The 26068-nt window shown below is 35.2% G+C and overlaps 1 protein-coding gene across 1 annotated transcript in view; it reads left to right on the top strand.

Moving 5' to 3' along the window:
• The first annotated feature begins 24876 nt into the window (after positions 1–24876).
• DGKB (diacylglycerol kinase beta) overlaps positions 24877–26068 on the top strand; it is a 378030-nt gene continuing 376838 nt past the window's right edge. Inside the window, exon 1 of the mRNA XM_054273525.1 lies at positions 24877–25005. The gene's annotated coding sequence lies outside the window, so the exon portion shown is untranslated. The remainder of the gene's footprint in view (positions 25006–26068) is intronic.

Raw genomic sequence — 26068 nt, 5'->3', positions numbered from 1 at the left:
TCCAGATATGGCTTCAATAGAAGTGTTTCTAATGAGATAAGCATGAAAAATGAAGGAATATATATACAGCGAGCATATGTGAGGAGTATAGCTTGCGTGTCACAAATATAGTTATCACAAAAAGAACAATAGTCTCTCTGGGTATTTTGCCTATTTAAACTATTTAGGGCTGTCAAAAGGCACAAGTGTGTGCCTAGTGTGTTTCTAGTGCAAAAATAGCATTCTAGTCATTTTCTCCTGACTTGACACCACTGCTCTCATGCCCCCCAGGAATCAATAACACGGTGTCCAGCAGAGAGGGAATATTACTGAATATTATCTGTCTGAGGCTCAGACTTGTCTTTATCTCCTTTAGATAAATTAATAACCTGTCTCATATTTCTTTCTGTAACTGCAAAGTGCAGTTGGAACTCAACACAAACTTACTGTGGAGGTGCTGCTGATTGTTACAGGTTACTCACATTTCCAGCCTGAGGGGAAGGATATGGGAAAGACACTGTCTTGCTCAAATTAAGACCTTATCCCTGTCACCTTGTTTGTCAGCAGCTGAAATTTCTCATGAAACAAGGAAGTGTATCCTTCTGTTATTTTAAACTGGTACATATGTCTGCCTGCTTTTTAAAAGGAATTTCATGCTGAGAGTACATGCTGAAAATGCTCATAAAATTCAGTGGCTTGCTGGGCAGGGTGAAGATGTTAAATTTAACTTACTTGAAATTTTCAAGGCTTTGGCACTGCAAAATATTAGACAGCAGAGATAATGTAACATTAAGTACTGTTAGGACAACTAATATCTTGTATTCTGTGGCTTTTTATATATCTGTATAACTTCAACTTAGCAATACTCCTTGTGAAATTTATGGGTAGTTCCTCAGGGTGAGACCTACAGAATGTTTCTAAGCTACCAGTGATCTTCAGCACTGCGCATATATGTAGTTAGAAATACATAATGTTGATCGTTGACTTTTTTTAAGTCTCTTCCTCTGAGAAAGTGTCTTTTGTAGTTCTTAACAGCCCAAGTTGTGACTGTTAGAGTGGAAGACAGATTTTGATGCAAGACTAATGAAATCAGATGAATGCTATTGAAACACATTAGAAGTTGGTTAATTTTATAATCTAACAGTTTGAGACTCTGTTAGGGGAACCAAGATTCTTAACAATACACTAGAATTCTCAGTGTGTGAATTTAAATTTTACTAGAACTAAATAAAATGCTTTAAAAGTCAAAGTCTTAAACTTAGAGGTCACTATTTTCTACAGGGATTCCTCAAAGGAGATTAAAGATTGAATCTATTATACTCCTTGTTTTACAGGATACTTGATCACTTGCTGGTAACTGAAACTTCACTTTCTTTGTAAAGGCCTAGAGAAATACTTGATTTCAAGTGTGGCTCAGATTTTGCTCTTGTTTGGTAGGGGTTTATGGCTGTTTCTCCATTATTGGCAACTTCTTTCCTCTTAAGTACCCAGTAAATTGGCTAAAAGGAAAATAAGCATAGGATTATGAGATTTAGGGCAAAGAACTGAGTATTTTTCCCTAAGGACTGTGAATTATTAAATGTTTGGGTTTTTTTATGCACTAAATACTAGAAACACTGAATTTTTTGAAGTACATCAGTAGAAATGCTGATAACAGAAAAGATTATCTTGTTTTTCTGTGCATATAAGATAGAAAAATGCAAAAAAAAGTATGCAAATAAAGTTTAGCAGGGAGCAGAAATTCTTAACGAAATATAAAAGTGATATTTTACAAAAACAGTGTCTTGCCTAGGAGTTTTGTCATAGACTCTCATTCTTAACATCTTACCAAATGTGCAGAGTCTACAGACATTATTAATAAACATGAAGATATCATACCAGACAGGCTTCACTGAAGCTAAAGAAGTAGTTGTATGGGCCATACTTGCACAAAAAAAGAGAATTTTTAGATTTTGTTCATCTCAATGAATATGGGATACACAAATGGGATATTAGAGTTTTATGGGGGTTTGGGTTTATGCGTTCTGTGGTGTTTCTGGATTTTTTCCCCCTCTAGTTCTCCTCTGTCAGGAAACAGGTGATAACAGCAAAAGCAAAGTCAGTGTTGAGCTTGATGGGAAAGATTGATAGATGCGGCAACAAAGCCTTGAAAGAAACCTGAACGTTATTTTGGTACTTTTAAATAGGAGTAGCACCTCGGGAATAAGTTATTTAGTAAGGGGATTGATGTTCAGGTACACTATCTTGACCCGAGAAATATTCTTTTCCAGATCTTTTTGTCCCTATAAAAAGGTCCAAGTGAGTGCAAATAGTCTGCCAATTAGAATTCATGATCTTTCATCTGGTGAAACTGCTATTAACATAATTTCCTAAAATGCAAACCTCTGTTATCACCCAAGTACAGCAAATTACTTGTAGCAGAAATTCTAGCAACTTTTGTGCCCTTTCCCAGCCCTTAGTGAGTAATTCTTATCTCTAAAAGGAGTAAATTTACAAGGGTTTTGATGTTTCTGGTTTTTGCTATGGAAAAGTAATTATGTTTTGTTTTTCCTTATGACTCTATTTTGAGGTTAACATAAAGGCATATTTGAGTTGGAAAACGGGGTCAACTTGTCACAAATGAATCTGGCTTCTTAATTTTTGCTGCCAAAATCTCTCACTAGAAAAGTTTTTTGTTGGTTTTAAAATTATCTTCATGCCACCTCCTCAAACTCCTACTCCCTAACCCTTATTTCTGGAGTGTAATGAAATTAACCACTTGAAAGAGGAAAGTAGTGGAAAGCACAGCAAAATGGCAACAGTCTTGATGAAGAGAAATCATATGGTGTGCCCAGACAGTGTTTAGCTTGGTGGCAGATTACACAATAAACCCTTTGCCCTCTAGTTTTAAACTTGCTGTTTTGATGTCAATGTAGTGTCTGCTTTCTGGAAAGCATAAAGCAGAGGGTTTTTATTAGTTTGTCTTTACTGGTGTTGCTATTGGAGGCTATCATTCTGGAGCACGTAAATTGCATGTGTGGCTGCAGATAATGAAATTAGTTTAATTCATTAGATTACAAATCTCTCTGAAGGAATAGCACTGGTATTTTCCAGCAACTGCAGTTCAAATAACACTTCATTTTTACTGGTCCAATAGTACAATTTTAGCTTGAGGCTCGATTTCTGCTGGGTGAGCTCAGCTGATTGCACAAAATAGAAAAAGTAAGAATTAGTTATCCTTCAATGTACATGACCAATGACTCTTCTGAGAGGAAACATAGTGGGAAGGGAGAATTCTAAGTAGCAGACATTACATAGTGCAAAGAAGAATGAAAAATAAATACTACTTATGTTAAATTTAGTTTGCTTAAATACTTGATTTGCAAAACTGCGTGAAACATTCAAAGCACTTTGAGTGCCAGGGGGTCCATGAAGATGAATCTTAAAATAGACTGTAGGCAAAAGAGTAACCACTTTATCAGCTTAAACTGGAAAAGTTTTTATGCTGTTAAATAGGTCATAATCACAGTTAATAAGAGATGAAGATACATTGTTTTTGTATTCCAGAGATTTTAAAGAGACTCTCTATGTCTAATTATGCACTAAATTAACTAAAAGGAGAAGAGTAAGCTATTCAAATGTGCTTTATTTTTCTTCTGCCTCTACCTGAAATATCAGCAGGAGTTACACCTGAACTTCCCTTAATGCCTTGACCTATGGACTGCATGGTACAACTTGTCCCTTGATTGCTATGAATGCTGGAAATTCTTTAGAAAATTACATTAGAAAACAAGGGAAAACATCTATGAAAGAGAAGGGTTTTTAAAATTATGTTAACTAAATACCACCATCTTTTCCTCAGAGTGTTTCTGAATGCCAAATAACTGCAGACTGACAGAGTTACTTAGGAAGTTTTGCTATATAAGCAATATGCTCATATAAACTATTGTAATACAGGGCAAATATCTTACTGTACTGAAGCAGAATGTTGAAGTAATTAATGCTGAAAACAGTCTACTTCATGCTAGAAAGAATAGAAGATACGAAAGAATTATGATTCACCAAGTGAAAATACTCATTTCTCCTTTATGAATGCAATAACTCATAGGTTCCAGGTAGTTCACTGTACAGTTGTTATAGAGTTCAAATCAATCAGACAGATTGTAACTGAGTTAAATTCAATATATACAAATAAATAAACAGTATATAACATTTTCCTTCACTGTAAACCTTTGTGGCATCAGGTGAAGATAACAAATTAACTTTAGTCTAATTACTTCCTTGATTATTTTCACAAAATATTGCCATTAGGCTCACCAGAAAAGAGCCCCATTCCTTGATGGTTAGCCTGGAGAATTAATTGGAAGTCCCTTTTTACAGAAAAGTTAGTGTGTCATTTTTAATGTTATTTTGAAAACCCTGTGGGATCACAGAAGACCAGAATAAAATTCTGGTTGTGATGTGGGAAATTAGCATTTTTGTGTCTTCTTATAATGGGCAATAAAGGCATGAGGAAATCTGGATTGCAGTATCTGGCAGCAGCTACCTTGGCCTTTTCTCAAACCCAAAAAAGGCCTCTGAATCTCCCACATGTGCATGGACCATGGCTAATCACAACTGCTCTGTAATGTCAAAATATGGAGATAAGCCTTTATGAAAAAAGCTCTTACCTTCAATGAGAATTTATATGGCAGAATCTGAGGGTGGAAAAGAACCCAGCAATGGAATTGGCATGACAAAGCTGCATGGGTTCTCTTACGTGGTCTGCCCAACGTGGTGGGATGGTTCACTGATCCTGCTTGCCAAGTGTGTGAAGGCACAATGCAAAGGAAACATGGTTGAATTTCAGGGCTGTGTGCCATTTGAGATGCCTTCCCAGAACCATGAGCATTTTTCATCTTGCATTGCTACTGATGGATCCCCTGCACACTTCTTGTGAGCTGAAATTTGGGACTTTGATGTAGAAATAAACAGCTTTGAAGTTCACAGTAATTTGTTGTATAAGCTAACTGTAGTTGCTATGGAATCCCAATGAAGAGAAACTTTGCTGACACTTCTTGCTCTCCTCAGCTGCCTGTTCTTTTGTTTAATTCAGGTTTGATTCTTTCCATGTCCTTTGATGGAGGGAAATGACCATTAAAAATAATTCTCCTTGTGATGTTATCCAGCTTATTATGCAGCATAATTATAGAAAGTTCTGATCTGAAACAGGAAGAGAACACATAAAAAATAAGATGTTCAGGGTATTTTTTTTCCAATGCTAACACAGGCTAAATATCTTATTTCATCATTGGTGTAACTGTTGTTAAAAAAAAATGAAAGGAACTGGCATCCTTTTCTTGTGAAGGAGGAATAGTATTTATTGGGGGAAATAAATACTACTTAAATGTAGTAATTAATTGTTTCATCTTTGGATTTACTGAAATTTTCACTTATATAGTGTGGAGAATACTATTATTTCATCTATGTAGGATACATAATTTGATAAGGAGCTTCCACTGACTATTGTAGGAACTCTGCTTTTTGACTGCTGTGATATTTGTCTTAGCCAAAAATGATGGATACTATTACATATCTTAAATGTTATATTAGGCCACAGTTTCTTGTGAAGTATAACCTTCAAAGGCATCATTTATTCATATGTGCACATAGTCATGTGTTCTTTAAAATTCCCTGTAATTTAAAAATAATGGTGACTCATACACTAAAGCAATTAAGAATAAAATGGCAAGGATGTTTCCCTATGAAATATCTGTAAGGGAGTCTTGGCTCCCATAAAAATGAGAGTAGACTGTAAGACTTTTTTTTCCTACTGTTTCATGACCTGCCAAAGACTCAGGATAACTCCTTATTAAAAATTCCCCATCATAAGAATTAAATTATTTCACTTAACTGGAAATCTATCTATCAAGCCCAAACCAAAGTGCAGCCAGAAAAATTCCTTCACTTTTTTTAACTTTGACGCCATTTGTTTCTGATGCAACCAAAATAGAATAACTTTAATGTATTAAAGTTGTTAAAACAACGGATAAATGGGTATTTTTACTTACAAGAAAGGAGACTAGGGTTATATTTTTAGTCTTTATTCATGGGAGAATGAAATTCTGTGGGGTTCTTTTTCATTTAAAATTACTTTCTTGTTTGGCAATAAAGCTCGCTTTTCTTTTAGAGTGGTTACAAAACTGCTCCCAAAGGCTTTTATCTCTTAATTCAGTTTGCAAATTTTCTCAATAGGCTGTAAACCACCAACCAAAACAAATTGTTGCTGCTGCTGCAGCCAGTCCACCTTCACTGTCATTTGATTAAAAATGTTTCAGTGGTAGTACTGTCTAAATATTTCTCTAATTCTGTTTCTAAAAGAGGAGACTCACTCTAATGCTGCAGGGGACCATTTATTAGTCTTGTTAGTATACAGGTAATGCTCTTTTCAGAGAAAGTTCCCGTTCTCTGTCCTGAAAACTTAAATTAGTCAGTATTTGGGTTTTTTTTAAAGTGAAGAGTAGGAATCCATGTATTATAAAAAACACTAACACATTTTGATTTATCTTTCCAGTTGATCAACAGTTTTGACTTATCTGTTCCCTAATGTTAGTGGGTTAATGTGTTAACAAGCAATTAACTGTTTGCTTAAAGATTTTTTGTTGGTTTTGACTATATATTTTATTCTTAATTTAAATTATCTGCCAATTTCAGAATCTATCTGCCTCTTTGTCATGGATGTATCTCCTGACTAAATAATAATTTATTTGCAATTCCCAAACATATGGTTCTATTTTCCTCTGGCTTCTTCATTTATGTTATTCCTGGAAGACAATATGCCTTTGAAGTTAATAGAGCATATAGGATCCAAAGAGGTTATAGGTTTTTGTGTGCAATTTTCCTCAGTATTTCTTACTGTCTATCTTTAAATAGCACTTGGAATCACTTATTTACAAGCTAGGTGCCCAAGCTGGAGCTTTAGGGTTCCAGTTTAGCAAGCAGCATAAAAAAAAATAGAAACTCCTAAATGCTAAAGTACTTTAATAAATATATCAAGAACATGTAATTACTTCTCACATCCATTCCCATCAAAAAAGTAGCTTTTCCCTCCATGAATATCACCATAAAGGGTGTGTGGCAGGCCTTTACCTAGGGTCTTAGGAAGGTGGTAACAGGTCAGAAAATGTGAATTTATATCAGAAATAAAAGTCTGCACATTTACAATTTTTATGGTAATCTTCAATGATCTCTCAGATTGCCTATGTGACTTTCTGTACCCTGGTTTCCTTCAGCTACTGGGACACCTATGAACTGCAGTGCTAGACATTTCTGGAGAATTCAGTACAAAGATATTAGTCAAGCAGACCAGCAGGTTCTCAACTTTCCAAAACATTTTAGATGGTTAAAAAAAGTGTGCATAATTTCCTCTGCAAATACTGTATATTACGAAACTGTTCAGACAACTGCATACTGACTTCTTTTTAAAATATATGCAAGTAATATTACTTCATTCAAGATAGGATAGTGTAAATCTTTGTCATTGAATCTGACTTTTTGTGTTGTTGCTTTATGACTTCTTCTTTTTATTCATGGGTGGCTAATTGCGTTATAGTCCCATGTGGGGCCATTTTTGGGGCACTAAAAGAAATATAAATACTGTCAATTTTTGTTGTGAGTCTTTTATTTTGATCTCTGAACTGCAGTATTATGGTTTTGATTTGGGCTGAGCCTGTCCCAAAAACTGCCTGACCTAACTGAAGCTGTTTTACTGTTAAAAAGAAACTTTAAACTTATGCAGGATTTATTTCATAGCAACCACAGAAATGTCATTTTTGAAAACCAAAAAATAACTATTTGGTTAATATAAAGTATTCAAAATGAACTTTAGGTTTAATATTATATTTACAGGCCAGAAGACTATAATCTGGGAAGTGCTAGATATTCTGCTTTCCTTTATTTCAGAGAGAGTTCACTGATGCAAGATAACATTAGGATTAATCTGTCTGTTGAGAACTATGAATATTCAAAGTAAGCCTAATGAAAAGGAGAAAATAAAGCAGGTGGCTCAGTACTTCTAATATGTTTTGGCACTGAAGCCTCAAATTAAAATGCATGAAAGAAGAGACAACTATTCTTTGGCAAATTCTGTGAGGTTTTTTGTTACTTTATCTTCAATAATTGTTTTAGCTATTAAATTTTTAATCTTGAGTGACTACTGATGTAATTAGTATATTAAAATAGCCATGACTGACAAAACCCTCTGTTTTATTTTTAACCAAGTGAGCAAACGTGCATATCAAACCACCTCAGTGTATTCAATTGCCTTACTTCAGTCAGAACTCAGTTAAGGAGGACAATTTTGAGCCCAAAGGTGCAGATGGGCTAGCGATTGTGGATGAGATTGGGGGCATAGAACATAGAAGACTCAGGACTTTTTTTGTTCAGCTGGATCCCTTACTTGAAGATCTTTCTAGAATGTGGAAGAAAGTAGTATGTAATAATTTGAGAGCTAAAATATATAAATAAACCGATTTTCCAGAGAGATTGTGGGATCTCCCTCACTGGAGATATTCGAGGACTGTCTGGATACAATCCTGTGCCATGTGCTCTAGGATGGCCTTTGCTTGAGCAGGAAGGTTGGACCAGATGACCCACTGTGGTCCCTTCCAGCCTCACCCATTCTGTGGTCTGTAATCCATTCATTTCAGAAATCCAAAAATGCCATCCACACAATTATGTTTACCAACCTGACTTAAAACAAAGACTGTTCAGGGAAAAAACTTCAAAAGAAAGAAAAACAGATCAAATAATTATAATTTAGAAACTGATGGATAGTGGCCTTTGGCCAAAGTGAGGTGTGTCCAATTCCCCTAATGGGCTTCCCTGATCATTTTGGCAAAGGAAATGTTGCAGATTTAACAGTAGCCATTCTTACAGCTAAGCAAGGATTAAGTGGATTGAATAGCCTTGTATATTGTGAACTGAAATTAAGAAAACAGATTCATTGTGGAGTAATGGAGAGAGATGTTCAGATGTCAGAAATAGGTTGCCATGTCCCTGTTACCTAAAAACAACAATATAAAAAATACCCATTCCCCCCACCCCCCAAAAAAAGAAACCCCCACCCCCAAAAAAGAAAAAATAAGCAAAACAATCAAAAAGGCAAACAACAACAAAAAAAAGAATAACCAAACCAACAAAAAAACTGGTGGAAAATTATTGGTCTCCAGGAGGGGAGGCATGCATAGCCATCTATGGGAACAGCAGTTGCAAAGGGCAGATAATGAATTTTTGCCAATAAATTTTTGCATGTTTATATAGACATATATAATTAATTAAATGTTCCATTTCCCTGACTGTGTTTCTTTTCCTTTTCTGTCCCCTTTTCCATTTTTTTCATTTTCCTTCATTGCTATTGCTTATTTAACATTCTTCTCCTTTTGCTTCTTTCTTTATATTGCTTTCCCTCCTATTACCTTAAGCAGTATGAATTTACAGATCTATTCAATGTAAGTAATAGTAATTACATATTGTTGGAGTCATAGTATAGTCAGAGATTTATTTTTGTATTTCATAACTAAGTATAAATAATTTCTATCAGTTACATAACATCCTTAAGAGAAACCTATTAATTTAAAAATTCTGAAGAACCCTGTACCATATTGATATTTGCACTTGTACAGCAATATGTTCAGACATCTGCACAGGCAAATGCTTCATAAACTCTAAAGTACTAAGAATATATATATATATTAAAGTGATTCAGACTTAGTCAGATAAATAAGGAGGCAACCACAAAAACATGAGGAAAACAAGACGTGCACAGAAATAGAATTTCAGGGTAAAACTTACAGTATGCATTGGAATCACTTTCATGGTGAATTTAATGAGATTAAAATTTAATCCCTATTCTTTTTGGAAATGGAACACATGCAAATCTTCAAGTGCAAACTGTTACAAAAGTAGAATGCTACTTTATTTATTAAATCCTCTCCACTTAACTGAATTTCTGAACTTTCCTGGAAGATAATTTGTTTTACATATTTTTGGTTAGACTATAAGGTCAGATCCAACAAGTATGCAAGAAGAATATGTCAGCAAGAAATAGTAACACTGAGGCTTTTATAACTGATTTAATAAAGCACAGAAGGCTTTATTGATTATACGTTCATTTTAATAGTCTCAAAAGGTTTTCTTCACATTAAGTTTTCTAAAGTGAAGCAAATAATTTTGAATTGCAATTGGCTAAGTTTTCTTTGCTTATTGCTTGTTTTTATCTTCCTATTTCCATTCACAAAGTTCTTGCATTCAACTTTCTCTTTCCTCTTGAGTGATTCTTGCCCTGAAATTTGATTTCAAAGAGCTGCATAAGAAAGGATGAAGTATTTGCTTCATGAGAACAATGTTTGTCAGAAAGCCTGAGATGTGCTAAAGTGCCCTTCAGTGTGACAGAAGCATTTTTCAGTGCTGGGTGACGCAGCACAGAGACATCAACGGGAGTTCTGTTGGCAGCAAAATGAATTAAGCATGGTTTCATAAAAACCTGTCTCTTGGTTGAATTATCTCACACTTAATGTAGTGAAAACTATCATTAAAGGGTGACTGTCTCTGTTCCTTCCCCTGCCCCATGGTTGGAGTTTTCATATTCTTTGTTTTCTTTTGGGAGTTGAGCTCAGTGGGAGACATTAAGGAGTGTTTCCTCTAATTGACCGTGAATTTCACAAATCTTTTATGCATACAATATTATTAGAGTTTGTAATTCTTTGGTGTAAATCAACCCATGTATTCAGATGCAAGTTAAAGAAAAACCTATGTATATTTATGTCTTATTGCACAAACAATTTCCTAGGAACCTGGCCTAAAAGTGCTTTTGTCAGGGTATTTTGATGCTAAAATTTGTGCACTAGAGAGGTCAGTCAACAACATGCTGCCAACAGCAAGCTGTGGGCTGAGCTGTAGACAAAATGAATGAAGTGAATAGAGGCCACAGCTTTAATAAAAGATCCTCAGCTACATTCTTCTGCCTGCAGGGAGCTATAGCCATTCTTCCCCTATTGACAAATTGTCTGACACTTTTCGGATATAAACTGGCTCTGCTTTTAGGTTACTGTCATACTCCTCAGACCTGGTGAGGAGTCCAGCTGAGGGTTTTTTCCAGTTCTGTAATATCCCCCTATTTTATCAGTGCTTTTTTGGAATTAACTTCCTGAAAGCAAAGATATTTCACTGCTATTGACATCATTGGGGGGGTTGAGGAGGGAAAGAAAAGGATTCAGCATGCAGGCAAGGTTCCACTGACAGAGCACAAAGGAAGGTTTCAATCCTCCCAGCTCTGTTTCTGTAGCTGCTCATGAGGTTTTGACATTTCAACAAGATTAACACTATGGAGCCTTGCTGAGTATATACATACAAGCAGCTCCTGGACTAAGTTTATTGAAGGCAGAAAGATGAAATAAACTCTTTGCCCTAATTTTTCTTAAGGCTTTGGAGTCTGAGTAACTTAAGGAATGGCTTCAAAAACTACATTATTTACCTTCCTTTTTTATAGCCAGAAAAAGGGTATTGAAGTTTTTTAGCTAGGAAGCTGAGAAAGTGCCTGGAAAATCTTCAGCGGGTGATCCAGGCTTTAAACAAGTGCACTGCCAGTGCTTCAGGAGCGCAGGCAAACAAACATCATAAGTATTTTGGACACGTAGTTAATAGAATGTTGGAGCTGGGGAAATCTAGTTACCACAGTCAGAGAAGGGCAGAGACACTGATGAAAACAAAGTGCATGATGACAGTGGAAAACAGGCATGAAGAGAAAAAGCTGACAGAAAACATTTGTAAGTTGTGCTGACGTTGAGGAAAATAGGATGGGAAGGCAGCATAAACCAGGCCTGTTTTATTCTGTGTCATTTTAATAAGCTCTAAGGTCCTAGCTCTTCTGAATAAAAGGGCTGCAAATGAAGTTTGTTATATGATAGTTTTCAGAATTAAATTAGCTACAACTGGCTTGAACAATGCTGTTACCTCTTTTGTCTCTGTAGATTATCAGTATATTTTGATGTGAAAAGAATGATTTTCATAGTGTGAGTTTGAATACCTCTGTGCTTCACTTGCTAATGAAAAAGCAGGGAGATCTAGTGCTAGCACCCAGTCCAGTCTTAGAAAAGCAAAGACTTTGTGTCATGTTCTCTGTGGGTAAGTCATTAACAAGTCCTCAAAGCAACTTAGGTTGCCTACACCCATAACACCTGGTTTGACCCAGGTGTCTTTATCTAGGCTGAGGTACCACTGAATTGAGTGTTTCAATTGCAATTTCTAACACACATGCATTTCCATATATACATCACAGATAAAGCAAACAAAAATCACTAGTCATTAACAGCTGCAGATTTTTTTGTGCTCAAAATAGAAGCCATTTAAATTCATACTCTCTGAGTTTGAAGCCTTATTCATGTGGGTAATTTTTGGTCTTCATGTGAATTTCTTTGAGATTATTCAGACTCTGTAATGTAGAGTTTTAGCTACTTTGGTGTGCAGCTAGACCTCAGTATTTCAGTTTTAACTGAGAAAAATTTAGTGTGTCTAGATTTATACACTGTTTCTTGCTGTGATTTTTGAGTGATGTATAAAATATTATGACTTACATCAAGTCTTGTGAGCCTTTGTTTTCCATTCATTTCCTCTATATTTCAGCTTTCTACACTTTTAATGATGTCTTCTATTGTTAACACAATTAAACTGCTTTGAATAGAATATTTGTTCAACAGAACATACAGAAGGTATTGGCTTTGCAAAAAAAGCTGGTGTATATTTTTGAAGAATGTCAGAATTGTGCAAATTCCTAATAACTATTAATTTCATCTATGTATTCCAGTATATGACCAAAAATAACTAGCTAATACCTTCTTTCAGCCTCTTGGTGATTCAGTTCCCCTAATGAAAAGATTCATTTGGCATTGCTCATTTGTTTTCTTACTTGGAGATTCCAGCATAAAATAATATAGTAGAAGTTCAGCTGGACTAAGTGCCTCATTTCATTAGCATATCTGGGCTAAAAGTATTAGCAAAACCGATTATCTAAATTGATAATTTTAAAATAAACAGGTCTGAAAACCTCACCCTATCCTTGAAGCCTGGGAAAGAAAATTTAAAAAAAAAAAGTTAAAAAGGCAGCAAGCTGTTGTAATGGTGTTAAGGTGGCAAATTCACAATTATGTTAGGCAGATTAGATAGCATCTATTTCTTTTCCCATGCTAGTATGCTCAGCCTAGTGGTTCAGTAGTCCAGAGGTGTGTACAGGCTGGAGCAAAGGGCTGCAAGGGGAAAGCAGGGACAAATACTTCCTTTTGAGATCTTACCAGTTCAAATATATTTATTTTTCTCTTTCAAAAACAATGGGGTTTGATAATTTTAATTGTATTAAGTACATTAATTAATTAATATATAAGTATATTCTAATATACTTATATATTAATTAATATATAAGTATATTAGAATATACTTATAAGTATATTAGAATATACTTATAAGTATATTCTAATATACTAATATATTAGTATATTAGAAGAAATTATTTTTTCAGATCAGATTCTCTCAGAGGCTGCAACAAAACACAACTATTACTCAAACTCCAAAAGTGCATTCTAGTTTTATTATAAGAAATCCCCCTAACATTTATGAATTTGCAGTTTCCTTTAAATATATTTATGAGTTTATTACTGTAACATAAGCTTGTAAGACATGGACTTGTTTTAATGAATCTGGTAGCATTCCTGCGGGGAAAATGGATTTGCCTCAAAGTTTTTATCAGGAAAAAGGTAGCAGTAGTTCAGCAAGCCTAGAAAGAGTTTCTGGAAGAGGAGACTAATGGGATTTAGCCTGTACTGAACATCTGGTAGAGACCTATGGCAGATAGGAAGAGAGACACTATCACAAGAATATTTGGTATTTCTAGGAAAGATGATAGAAATCTCTGTTAAATTGAAAATGAAAAATGTTGCAACACCTTTTTCTAGTTGGTCCTGAGATTAAAGATTTTTATATTTCCAGTTCCATTAACTGTGCATTCCTGAGCAATTCTACTACCATATCATGATACCATAGAGACACAAGTCTTTCATGGACAATGCCCATAGACATGCCATTTGTGCCTTGAATAAGTCAACAGTAGTCTTAGGTCATAGAAATTGTGGTTTACATCTTTCCTGCATAGCTTCAAGATTAAACTTATAGATCTACATCTGCAAAAATCAGAAATCTTGCAAGAAAGTAAAGAATTATATCTGAGTAATACTAATGTCTTCCATCTCTGCCATATGCAAATTTTCCAGCCTAAACTTGGTTCTTCTATGAGATTAGGTAAGACCACAGCCCACTGTGGTTTGGTTACAGGCTGAGACATTGGATCCAGAGATACACAAGGAAATGTGATAAATAGCAAAAAATTCAAGTAGCTCTGACATATAACCACTCTTTCAGCAGTTTAGAAATCCCATAGACACAGCCTTCCCCACTACAGCTTTGTAAAGCACAAACAGTAAGAGCAACTGCTGTGGGATATAAATTAGGAAAGCCTCAGGGAAAAAAAATTGCCTTCACAATGTCTGAGGGTTTTGATACTCTGTAGCAGACCAGCCAAATAATAGTCTTATAACCTACTTGATTAGAAAGAGTTTTGGTTTAAATGCTCTCTCATTTACAATTAGAGGTGTTAATTCAATGGCTAAAGGTCAGGAATTACTCACTGCTAGCACTGTGTCTCAGAAGCATATCCAGGAAATGGTCATCAGCTCAAATCAGAGGTGTTAATATGCAATTAAAGGTCACAGTGCCTTTTGCTGAATGAAATTAGCTGTTCTCTAGATTAACTTTTTCTGAAGGGATGGCTGCTTAGTTGAGGAAAGTATGCCTTCACAGGAACATTCCAGTTAAGCATCTGCTTTTCAGAGGAGCCAAAGACTTTGATGAGACAGTTTTTATACTGCTAGGGATAGTTTCAACATTTCTTCCATTGTCTGGGTAAAGATGAATTTAAAAAAGAAAAAGTGAATAAATTCATTGTAGTGAATTTTTTGAGTGTGGTTAAAAGAAGATAAACTTTATAAAAATCCAAGTTAAATGCAAACAATGGTAATCATACTAACCTGAAGCTGTAGCTTGTAGGTCTAGTGCCTAGAGTATTTCACATTGATGCTCTGTAAATTACTTTTTTTGTAGCTCAATGCCCCTTGTTTACCCTGTCACTACCACAGACATTGAAAATACACAGAATTACCTCATCAGTTGTTTCTTCTGCCTGGGCAGAAATGAATGCATGTGGAGTCTTAAGCTGATTATGTCCTTTTAGACAGCTTGTTCAGATTGTCTTCCTCTTTTTCTGCCTTAAAATCATTCTACAGTAAGTCTTAGACTTCTCCTAGTAAGGTGCTGTCTGCAGAGACAAGGCACTTTTCTACTCTGTTGACCAAAACATTGAGTAATCCCAAAATTCTTGTCACTATTGAATGTTGTCTGTAAAAATATGGAGCAGAATGAGAGTCAGGACATATCTGTAAGAAATTTGGTTCAACGAAGCTTTTCAGATTAAAAATGAATCTGATAACTACTAAGATTAGTTTCCCAATGAGTTATTATAAATTAAATTCATCCAGACTGCATGATATATTCCTAAACACTTAGATACATATTCAAAACAGTGATTTTAACCAATTCAAATACACAATGAGCAAAGGAGAGGAAAGTTCCTGGTAATCTCGATGATTAAGCACAGCTTATTAAGTAGATCACTAATTGAGCTGTAGTAATTTATGTGTATAGGCTATGAGCCTGTCATCTCCTGCTGTAAATGAGTAGTTTTATAGGCAGTGTAGCACATGTAGGCAGTCAGAAATTGTGTTTCTGAACCTTCAGTGCTACTACGAATTTTTTTTTTTAATACTTTATGTTCAGCCCTGTTGAATTTTTCTCTTCTCTCCTAGTTAACAAGCATGGTTGAAAAACGTTTGCAAGTTCACTCATTTTAAAGGGTGCTTGCGTGACAGAAATGTTTGTGTTGGTGTTGCAGCTGCTCACAAACCACATGTCTGACTTACAGGCATATAGTGAAAACTAATTTTTCTTCTCAAGTGTGCTAGTGTCACAATCTCTGCATGAACAGGCGTGCTGTCATCAGAAGTGTTACTTTGATATCAAGAACAGTCTTCAGGAATTACATTTGATTACATTTTCTCTCCTCAAAATGCTTGTCTTTCCATATAGTAGTTTTGCACCTAAAAATGTCCCAAATTATGAAGTTGTTCCATACATAAGAAAGCACACAAAGGTGCTTACAGTTGTTGACTTTTTTTAAACTTTCCAGTATCTCAGGGTAGCTACCTCCAGCAGAACAGCATTAGACTCTTCTGGCCATCTGCTCCATTCCACCAGCATCCTTCAGCACTCACTAGATGGCTGTGTATCCTTAGGAATGCTGCCTTGTAAAGTTTCTAGGAATAGTAGTAATCCACTCACCATTTGGGGGTTTTCAGGAGTAGTGTGCATTCTAGTATATGGCTTGCTTACTTTTCCATCTAGGTCATCCTTCTTTAACTTTGGCTAAAGTGGCCATTGAGTTAAACTAGATTCTTCAGCTGTAAAAACCTGTTGATCTCTCTGTTCTGAGTTTTAAAATGCTTCCTCAACCAACCTCAAATATCCTTCCTCAAACAGAATTGAATATACTGGCTTCTCAGCAGGAGTTTTCTCTTTGCATATTCATTGTTTGGAAAAGAAAAATAGCTAATTATAGCTCTTTATCCTCTAATATCTCTACTGTGGTGGTTTTATCAGCCTAGGGAGGAATACAAAATGAGGCAGTCTTCAAACAAACATATAAGCTCTTGAAAGCAAACTGATAACATGAGTTTACAAGCTGCATTCTGAGAGAGTCCTTAGTTAAACACCTCTGTCTGGATTGTGCTCTCGTTGAGCTAGTGCAACCTAATACAATTTGTAACCCTGCTTGTTAACTGAGCAGCTGAAGTAGCTGAAGCCTTGTCATACTCGAGAAGCCCAAAGACAAATGCATTTCATTATTTGCCATACCAGCTACTTAAAAACAGCCACAAGATACTCCAAAATGGAAAATTGCTTCAAGTAACTAACAATTGAAACATGACACTTCAGTTTCCTTCTAAATTCTTATATAGTCTTTTCCTGGTTGTATATATCAACCTCTTTTCTTTCTTTTTTTTCTATCATAAGTTCTTCCCTGACATATTGAAGCAATGCATTCCACTTCCAAATTTAGGTGAGGGGAATGAGTATTTCTCCTATTTGTTCTTTTAAGCACGTATTTCTCTTTTATACAACAGTAAAATACAGCCTTCAATCTTTGTACATTTTTATGTATCGTCTATTCTTTTTTGCCTTGTCTTTCTACAGTGAAGTCCAAATATACTTAGCAGTCTTCTGATGTGAAAATATTTTAGTATTAAAATAAATAATTTTAGTCTAGATGGAATATGTTTTTTGGATAATTAGCTGAAAGTTAGCCATATAAATGTGTTAAACAGGTGGACTGAATATTCTGTCTTTGACTAACATCATATTAATCTCAGTTTTATTTACTATTCTTCATGTTACATCTTAATATCTAGCTTGTACCATTCTCAGTAGATTACTGAGTTTTGAGTCTAAATAGCTACATCACTCACAGTTGTAGAGTTGTTTAAGATACTTAGCTCTGGTCCTGCATGCTTGACTTCAAAGAGGACTGGGCAATCACCAACCATGTTAGGTTCAACAGGGGAAAATTCCAGATTCTGAGCCTGGCATGGGGCAACCCTGGATGTACAGACAGACTGAGGAGTGAGAACCTGGAGAGCAGTGCCACAGAAAGGGACCTGGGGGTCCTGGTTGATGTCAGGTTGAACAGTGAGATGAGCCAGCAGTGCCCTGGCAGCCAGGAGAGCCAACCCTGTCCTGGGGGGCATCAGGCACAGCATGGCCAGCTGGGCAAGGGAGGCGATTGTCCTGCTCTGCTCTGAGCTGGGACAGCCTCACCTCGAGTGCTGGGGGCAGTTTTGGGTGCCACAGTATAAAAAAGACCTTGAACTGTTGGAGAGTGTCCAAAGGAGGGCAACAAAGATGGTGAAGGGCCTTGAGGGGAAGCCTTGTGAGGAGCAGCTGAGAGCACTTGGTCTGTTCAGCCTGGAGCAGACTGAGGGGAGACCTCACTGCAGTTATAACTTCCTGTGAGGGAGGAAGAAGAGGGACAGACACGAGGGAATAGCCTGACGTTGTGTCAGGAGAGTTTTAGGCTGGGTGTTAGGAACAGGCTCCTCAGAGAGGGGAGGCTGATTGGGCACTGGCACAGGCTTCCCAGAGAAGGGGTCACCAAGAAGAAGCACCAAGTCTGGCAGAGTTGAAGAAGCTTTTGGACAACACTATTAGGCTCATAGTAGGGATGGTTCTGTTGCCAGGCCAGGAGCTGGGCTCAGTGATCCTGGAAGGTCCCTTCCAGCTCCTCTGAGTCTGTGAATATAATGCCCCAAGACCTATTTACTATCATTCTCTCTGATTACCTAGTTAGGCTAAGGGTCTCTACAGCTCCTTGATTTTATTTGGATTTTTTAATTGGCTACTTGTTTTTCTGTTGGCTTATAGTATAACACTATAGTGATTAGATGAATTTCCTAATGCTCATCTGTTTCTGCATTCTGAAACTTCTAATTAATTAGAAGGGCAAAAAACCCCTGTGTCCTTGAGACAAATAGGGCACCTTAGCTCTTCTATTATTATAGAAAATTAATATATGATGACTCACTGTTATTTTACACAGCCAAAACTTCTGTCTCTGATTGCAACAGTGGGTAGGATTACTTTTGAGATGAGCCACTTTCACCAGTTCATTTATATTCTACTTCCCCAACTTCCATATTGTCAGAAATACCACTTTTATCCCTGCCACTAGTAGTCTAGAAGAGGATAAAAGCTCTTCTAAATGCATTGGAAGGAAGAGAGAATTGATAACCTCAATGTCTTTTCATATGAACATTACTAAAACAAGCACTGAGAATGGAAGCCTTAAAAGGAAAAAAACTATTTAAATCCACATGTTAGGTTTGAGTTTACTAAAATAAGTAAATAAACTTCTACATAGCAAAGAAAACATCTCCCAAGATACCCAAAATCATAGAAGGTCATCAGAAAACAATAAAGGACAAGACTTGAAATTTAGATTAACTTTTTTGTTATTGTGTGCATCACAATGAGTGTGGTTAAAGCTGGAGTTGGATGTTGTGTGTGATGCAGTAGAGTATAATTGAAAGGGTTGAGTGGTTGGTTAGAATCAGTGGTTACAGCAGGAAAAGCAGTCAGCTGTCTGATGTGTGCATGTGTTCATACTTCAAGCTTTAATAAAACAGTAGGGAAACACCTTAGGTGTTCTCAAGTTTGCTGCATACAAATTTTTAATAGAAATACATGCTTGATTGTCATTCTGAATGCTAGCAGAGAAGACTGAACCAAAGGGATCTTGCTTTCAGTGCTCCATTTAGATGTTTCTTTAGGTTATTCTCTTGTCATATGCTGCTTGTCAGCTCTGTCTCTTTCCTGTTTCTCAAGCTTCCCCCACACAGCGTGTTTTGTGAGCGTGAGCTGCTGACAGGCTGATCTTTACAGTCTGAGATACCTGTTCTGAACTCTGGTGTTGCCTTGCATGTGTTCTTGGCAGTGTATCCATTGACTCATGAGGGGAAGGAACCATCATCACAGTTAAAAAACTGGTCCCAGACTCAAAAGCAGTTTGTCTTTGTGGACTTGGTTACTCAGGTCCTATGTTTGCTCTAGAAATGGTAACTAAAGGCAGTATAGCACAAATAAAACCAGTCTAAATGTACCAGGAGTGCAAAGAACCAGTGTTTGTCAGGGTTGTTTTCTTGCATCCCAGCAACAAAAACCTGACAAGCTTCATCACGTTATGTCTGGATTATCATTTAACTTTAATCACAACTGAAAATATGTTCATTTACAATAAATTCCTCTCTTCAGATATGGGTACTAAATTAAACATAAAGAGTGGAAAAAGTCTAGTTATCCTTTTACTAAGCAGCAACACCAGTAATGGAAACACTCTGCTGGATGCACAGGAATACTTAGTCATTTTAAGAGACCTGGAATAGTCTGCTTTAAACCCATAACTACCAGAAGCAGCTGGATCTACCTTAATGTAATGTTCCCATAAATTCATCTTTGCCCTATAAATTTTTTTTCTACTGTCTATTTTCTCTGTAGTTATCTCTAGTCCAACATCTGACTAGAGAATTCCCTCCTATTGTGTACAAACTCAAATGTATAGGAGAGAGGTTGCATTCAAGTATGAGTTAGCTGGTTGGTGTCAGAGGCCTCTGGAATGTAAGGCAGGAATTTGAAGACACCTGCATATCTTCACTGAGCTTGAGGAAGAAATAATATGTTTTAAAAACAAAGTGTAAGCCATTCATATATCTATGATGCAATGTTGCAAATAGAAATTTTCTGCAAGGAACAGTCTAAATCAGATTATATACCTAACATATAAAAATATAGTAGTATTAAATGAAATTAAATTTAGTAGTATTAAAGTACTAAAAATGTAGTGCATTAGCTGTGAATTTTAAAGAAGCTACATGGGGCCTGTAAGTATTTGCTATGGTGTAGTATCTTGAGCAATTTCAGGAGATGCTGTTCAGCACCCTTGTAAACAACAGTTGTGCCCACTGTCATATGTGAACTGTTTTGCCATGACTAGTAAGGAATTTCTCTAAAATGAATTAATTCTGACCATCCTCTATATGCCCTGATTGTTGAAATAAACCATGGTACAGTAAGCATTTTATTTCTCTATTGAGGTGTTTTGCAGTGAGCAAGATGAAAGGTGCAATTTCACCTTTTGAAAACTAAAAATCTGGTCTCTGATAGCTATTATAAGCACCAAGCAGATAGATTTTCTTCTTCAGCACACTGACCACAGTGTAACACAGTGGGTTTAGAACTATTGTGTAAGATAATAAAAATAAAAAGTATTTAAAGTCTATGGATTCATACTGATGTGCAGTATCAGTTTCCAGTATTGGGTGACTACAAATTCAGTAGCTTTCTTAGGGATCACTGATATATAATGATATGAGATCGATGAGGAATTTTCAATGAAATAGAACTGACTTTTACTGTAATTTTTAATTATTTTCCTATGCAATTTATTTCTGCCCAATTAAATTTCTTAACTGGACTTGTTTGGATTAATTTATTGTAGATTTATAATCTTTACCAATATCAGATTTTCTATAAGAGGTTCTTATATGATATCTTATTATTATGATTTCATAAAAAATACAAGGTCATGAAAGGCTATGACTCAATAAAAGGCCACAAGGAAAAAGCTTCATGTTCTCTGTCAGTTCTTTAATTATAGAGATTATGAATATCTAGGAGAGCAGGTACCTTCTCTGCTCTGATTCATTATTACATATTACAAATCTGTTACTTCAGTTCTTATTTTCTTATTAAGCTCTTCTTAAAAGTTCTTGTATTGCTTAAGAAATAGTCTAACTTTATTATTTGAAGATAGACACTTTTTGTATAACCAAAATATATACCCACTCACAAATATCTACTTGCAAAACTGCATATAAAGCTTACTTGAGTTAAGAAAGGAAAAAGAAAGTAGATCTTCACATTAAAAAGTGCATTCAACTTTCTTTTGTGTTATAAAAACACGTGTATGATCATCCCACATTTGTTTAATGCAAAATTGCAGTACATTAATGATCCTCAAGGGTTCTGTTGTTTTGGTTTTACTTCTTTTCAGATATTGCTAATGGTTTATAATTAGAGTTCTTGAACCTGTGATACCTTTTATTTTTCCCAAAAGATAATTAAGAGTATCCCAAAACAGGACTGGTAGAAGTACTGCTCTGTGATTGAGAACAGGTCTGCTCCATCACATTTGGTTTTGTATTAAAACTTGATAATGATCTGCATTTACAGTAGTGATACCCAAACCAAACCATATGGACAGAACGAGATGAAAGAAAACTTAGGCACTTCTGGTTTTAACATAATAAAAGATGCCACAACTATTTCTGAGCTGTTGCATTTTGTTGCTTTAGCACCTTTCCTAACTAACCTGAATGCCAGGCAAATTCTGTTTAAACTCTTGGGGGATTTTCCTACATTGGTCAGCTAAGAGGCTTGCTGTCTGATACTTCTATGTACTCTTGAAATAAAATTGACTTGTGTTTTCACTAATGTGATTTGTTTTGAACAAGTGCTTTTAGATGTGCTTGTTACATGGCAAGTAAGTGGTTTCAGCAAGGAAGACATGCTAAAGAGTTAAGTATTAAAGTATCAGTGAAGACTCAGGGAACTTATGGCTTCTACTGTCCTGTATATTTGGGTTTCCTATTATTTTCAGAGTTGTTCTTATTACTTTGATGAAAAATTGTTTCTAATATCACCATGGTGTTTAAATGAGATCATTGACTTTTAAAGCAGTCAATCAAAGAATAATGTCAGGTCAGTACTGAGCCTCTGTCTTGTATTGTTCTGTAAAGGAATGGCATGTTATATAATGGTAACAATGAAGAACTCAGTGTCAGATGATTAAGAGGAGCAGCTGGTAGATGTTGTTTCTCTGTTGGCCTTCTGGATGAGTAATTGGCAAGGAAAGGTATCAGCTTTGAAGAACAACTTTAAAAATAACTACTAAAATATTCCAATACTTATAATGCTATCAGCAATATCTTGCAATTTAGTAATCCAAAAAATTTTAAAGACTATTTTTTCTCCTGTAAGTTAAATATATAAGGAAATAAAACATTTTTTTTGTTCTGAATCTTTAATGCACTACTTAGACTACTTATTCACAATTTGCATGGTTAAATCAGTGCAGCTGGTTTTCTACTTCAATATATGAACACTATGATATAAATACACCTGACTTTGTGCCAAGTACCAACTCACAGGACAAGACTCTGATCTATTACTCATCCTTTATGATACAGCTCTGGTCAAAATTTTCAAAGCCTATAATATAATCATTTAGGGGTAGTCATAAAAGGCCTGAGGCAGTCAGGCTTCCCATTAACTGCTGCTGATAGCAAAGAGCCTAAGTCTTGTTTATCAGGTTGTGCAGTAATTGCATTTCAGAATAGAAGGTAGCCTTTCTGCTGAGTATATCCTTAAAATTAAATGTGGCAACATAAGCATTGAAACTTGAATCGTTCTGTTTGTTTTTATTTAGGAACATCCTAAGAAAAAGGAAGAAAAAGGCTGTGGTTTGACCACTTGAGAGTAGCTGCTGTTTCTTTGTGGACACATATATTCTGAGTTTTAAAGGCATTTATTAATTATAAAGTCTTTGATTAGAGGTATTTGGCTAATTATAGGTAGTAGTAACTTTTCTCATCTAAATCTACTAACTGAAAGTTTGAGTGAGTGTGTGTATGAATCCATATATGAATATATGAACCCATATTTATTTAGGACAGGATGAGCTTTTAAAGAGACCCAGGCAAAATTATGTCTGTTTAAGATAACTATAGGTTATGGTAGAAATAACTAATGTAGATGGTAGCTAATGGAGAGACAGGCACCTTTGGAGGATGAGTAATCCCAGTTAACAAAGGTGTTCATATGGCAGAGTGAATTTCTTTTTCAGGATGAGTGGAGTACAGTTGACTAAACTGAACTGCGGACTTAGTGTGGCTAATATTAAATGATAGAAAATGTAGCCTTTTTTTTTTCTAAAAGTTATCCCAGTTTCCTGTATTTCTCTTTTTTTTTGGTTGTAGCTTGTATTTCAAATGTTTACAATTACTAATCCATTAAATGTTCAAGATATGGGAGCATACTGGATTTATTTAGTAGTAGAATATTTCCTTTTTGTTTAGAAACTGGAGAGATGTATTGGATTAATTCCCACTTAACATGTTGAATAAAAAGGAAAAACAGGTGGTGTGGTTCAGAATTCAAGCTATTTGTGAGTGGTAACATCAGAAAACTTTTTTTTTTTTTTTGCAATGCAATTTGAAGGAAGAATTTGAAATAAACAGCAAACTTTCATTTATTGTCTGAAAATCATTTATATTATCAACAGAGAACACAACAATTAGCAGTAACTTGTTGCCTTGGCAGATTAGATTGGTAAGAGGTGAACTGAAGCTTTTTCTTACTTTTAGTGCAAAAAAAAGTGGAATATACACTTTATGTCTTGGGACATTAAGTGCTATATGATTGTATGTCGTGTAGCAATTACTGACAGAAAATGTGAAACGTTTCAGGAGGGTGACAAGTTCTGCATTGAAAATAGATGCTATAATGATGTGAAGAATGATCATGAAACACCAGGATTTTAGTGGACATACAGCATTTTCCCAGAAAAATTTACTTGAAACTGAGAATATATCACCTTTTTCAAGGGAACCATTTTCTTCTCCTTTTGCTGTATGTATAGTACTTTACACTGTAAATAACCCTTATTTGAAAAAAAATTATGAGTATAGAGTCAGAGAATCACATCTAGGTGGTCTCTGTTATACTAACAAATAACAGAGACTTTAATTTGTAGAAAGAAATTTTGTGGTCAAACTTCTTTGTTTTGTATTCTTTCAGTGTTGTAATATTTTAGTTTCAGTATTTTTTGTTTGTTTACTTTTTTTTAAACCATGCTGCTTACAACCAAAATAATTAGTGCAGTCTCATTTGAATTAAAGAATAGTGCAAAAATAAATTATCTAATTTGAAAAGGAGACTTGAAAAGGAAGTCAATACAAAATACACACAGGAATCAACGCTGGTGTTGTCTCCAGAAAAATTGCTGTACTGATTGTCATGAAGTATATTGATGTCACTGTCACTATGACAACATTGTGACAAGAACTAGACACTCTAGGCTACCTTGTAGAAAGGATCTGTCATCTATATATTTTTTTTTAATAAAAAGTAATAGAAATGAGAGCCTCTCCCCCAGCACAGGGTTTCATTTAAGGTTAGATGAATTGTTACGGGCTTCGGATCAAGGTATTCCTGAACAAGTGACAAGCTGGCTTTTCAAGACAGGTAAGAACAACATATTCAAATATAAAAGGCTTTTACTTTTCAACTAGTAAAAAGAAGAGAAAAAATTCTCTCAAATAGAAACACTTGTATGCAGAAAACTGATGTTTTGATATATTTCTCAAAAGTATGACGTGATTTTATATCCAAGAATGTAAGAAACACATGGAAGTAGTGTTTGTAATGTAACTTATAAAAAGGATGGTTTTCTTTTTCTTTCTGCTCTTTTAATTTATAACAATCACTCCAACTTTATGTAATTCTGGTTCTGTGTTATTTTAATGAAGTCACAGAATCTGTGATATACAGCACATTTTCTTTCCTTTTTTAAAACTATTTTTCACCCACAGAAAGAGTTTATTTTCTCGTTGTTTATTTGTGTGATCTCTACTTTCTCATTGATTTGAATGTTTGTGTTTTCCCACATCAGACACAGTACTACTGTGTGTCAGCATAACTTGAGAAAATTTCACTCTCTGGAAATACTACAATATTAAGAATAATTCCTGTTAATCTATGTGTTACTTTTTTTGCAATTATGTTCATCAACTATAGTGCTTTTTTATATATATATTTTATATTAGCTGTTTTAAAACAGAGATTACCAACATGATAGCAACATGAAAAAACACCTAAATAAAATTTTCCCAGAGGTATTTGAATTTCTAGTAATTCCTAAGCAGATCGTAAATGTGTAGTGGAAGTTCTCATGTTTGCTTTGCTATTATCTAACTATGCAAGACTAAGTGAGATGATTTATTATTAAGTCTGGGTCTCTTGATCTTGAGTTCAGTTAAAACAATTAGCTGTTTTTGATTTCTAAGCAACATTGATAGGATACCATTTAAGACTAACATACTTATCTTAAAATGGTTATTATTTCAAAATAAAATTTTAGTCATTTATCAAATGCAACATTCATTAATAAGAACAATGAAATCTTTATAAGTTTTATTTTTACATTAATAATTATTCTGTTCTTCAATTGCTCACCAAGTGAGACTAATTTAATTGGAAGATTGGATAAAACAAAAAGTTGTAATTTAGCTCATATATATTCCTGGGA

Source organism: Melozone crissalis, unplaced genomic scaffold (assembly GCF_028551555.1).
Source record: "Melozone crissalis strain CALT ecotype California unplaced genomic scaffold, PUWL_Pcris_2 ptg000016l_1, whole genome shotgun sequence".
NCBI lineage: Eukaryota > Metazoa > Chordata > Aves > Passeriformes > Passerellidae > Melozone > Melozone crissalis.
This window is presented reverse-complemented; position numbering and strand designations above follow the sequence as displayed.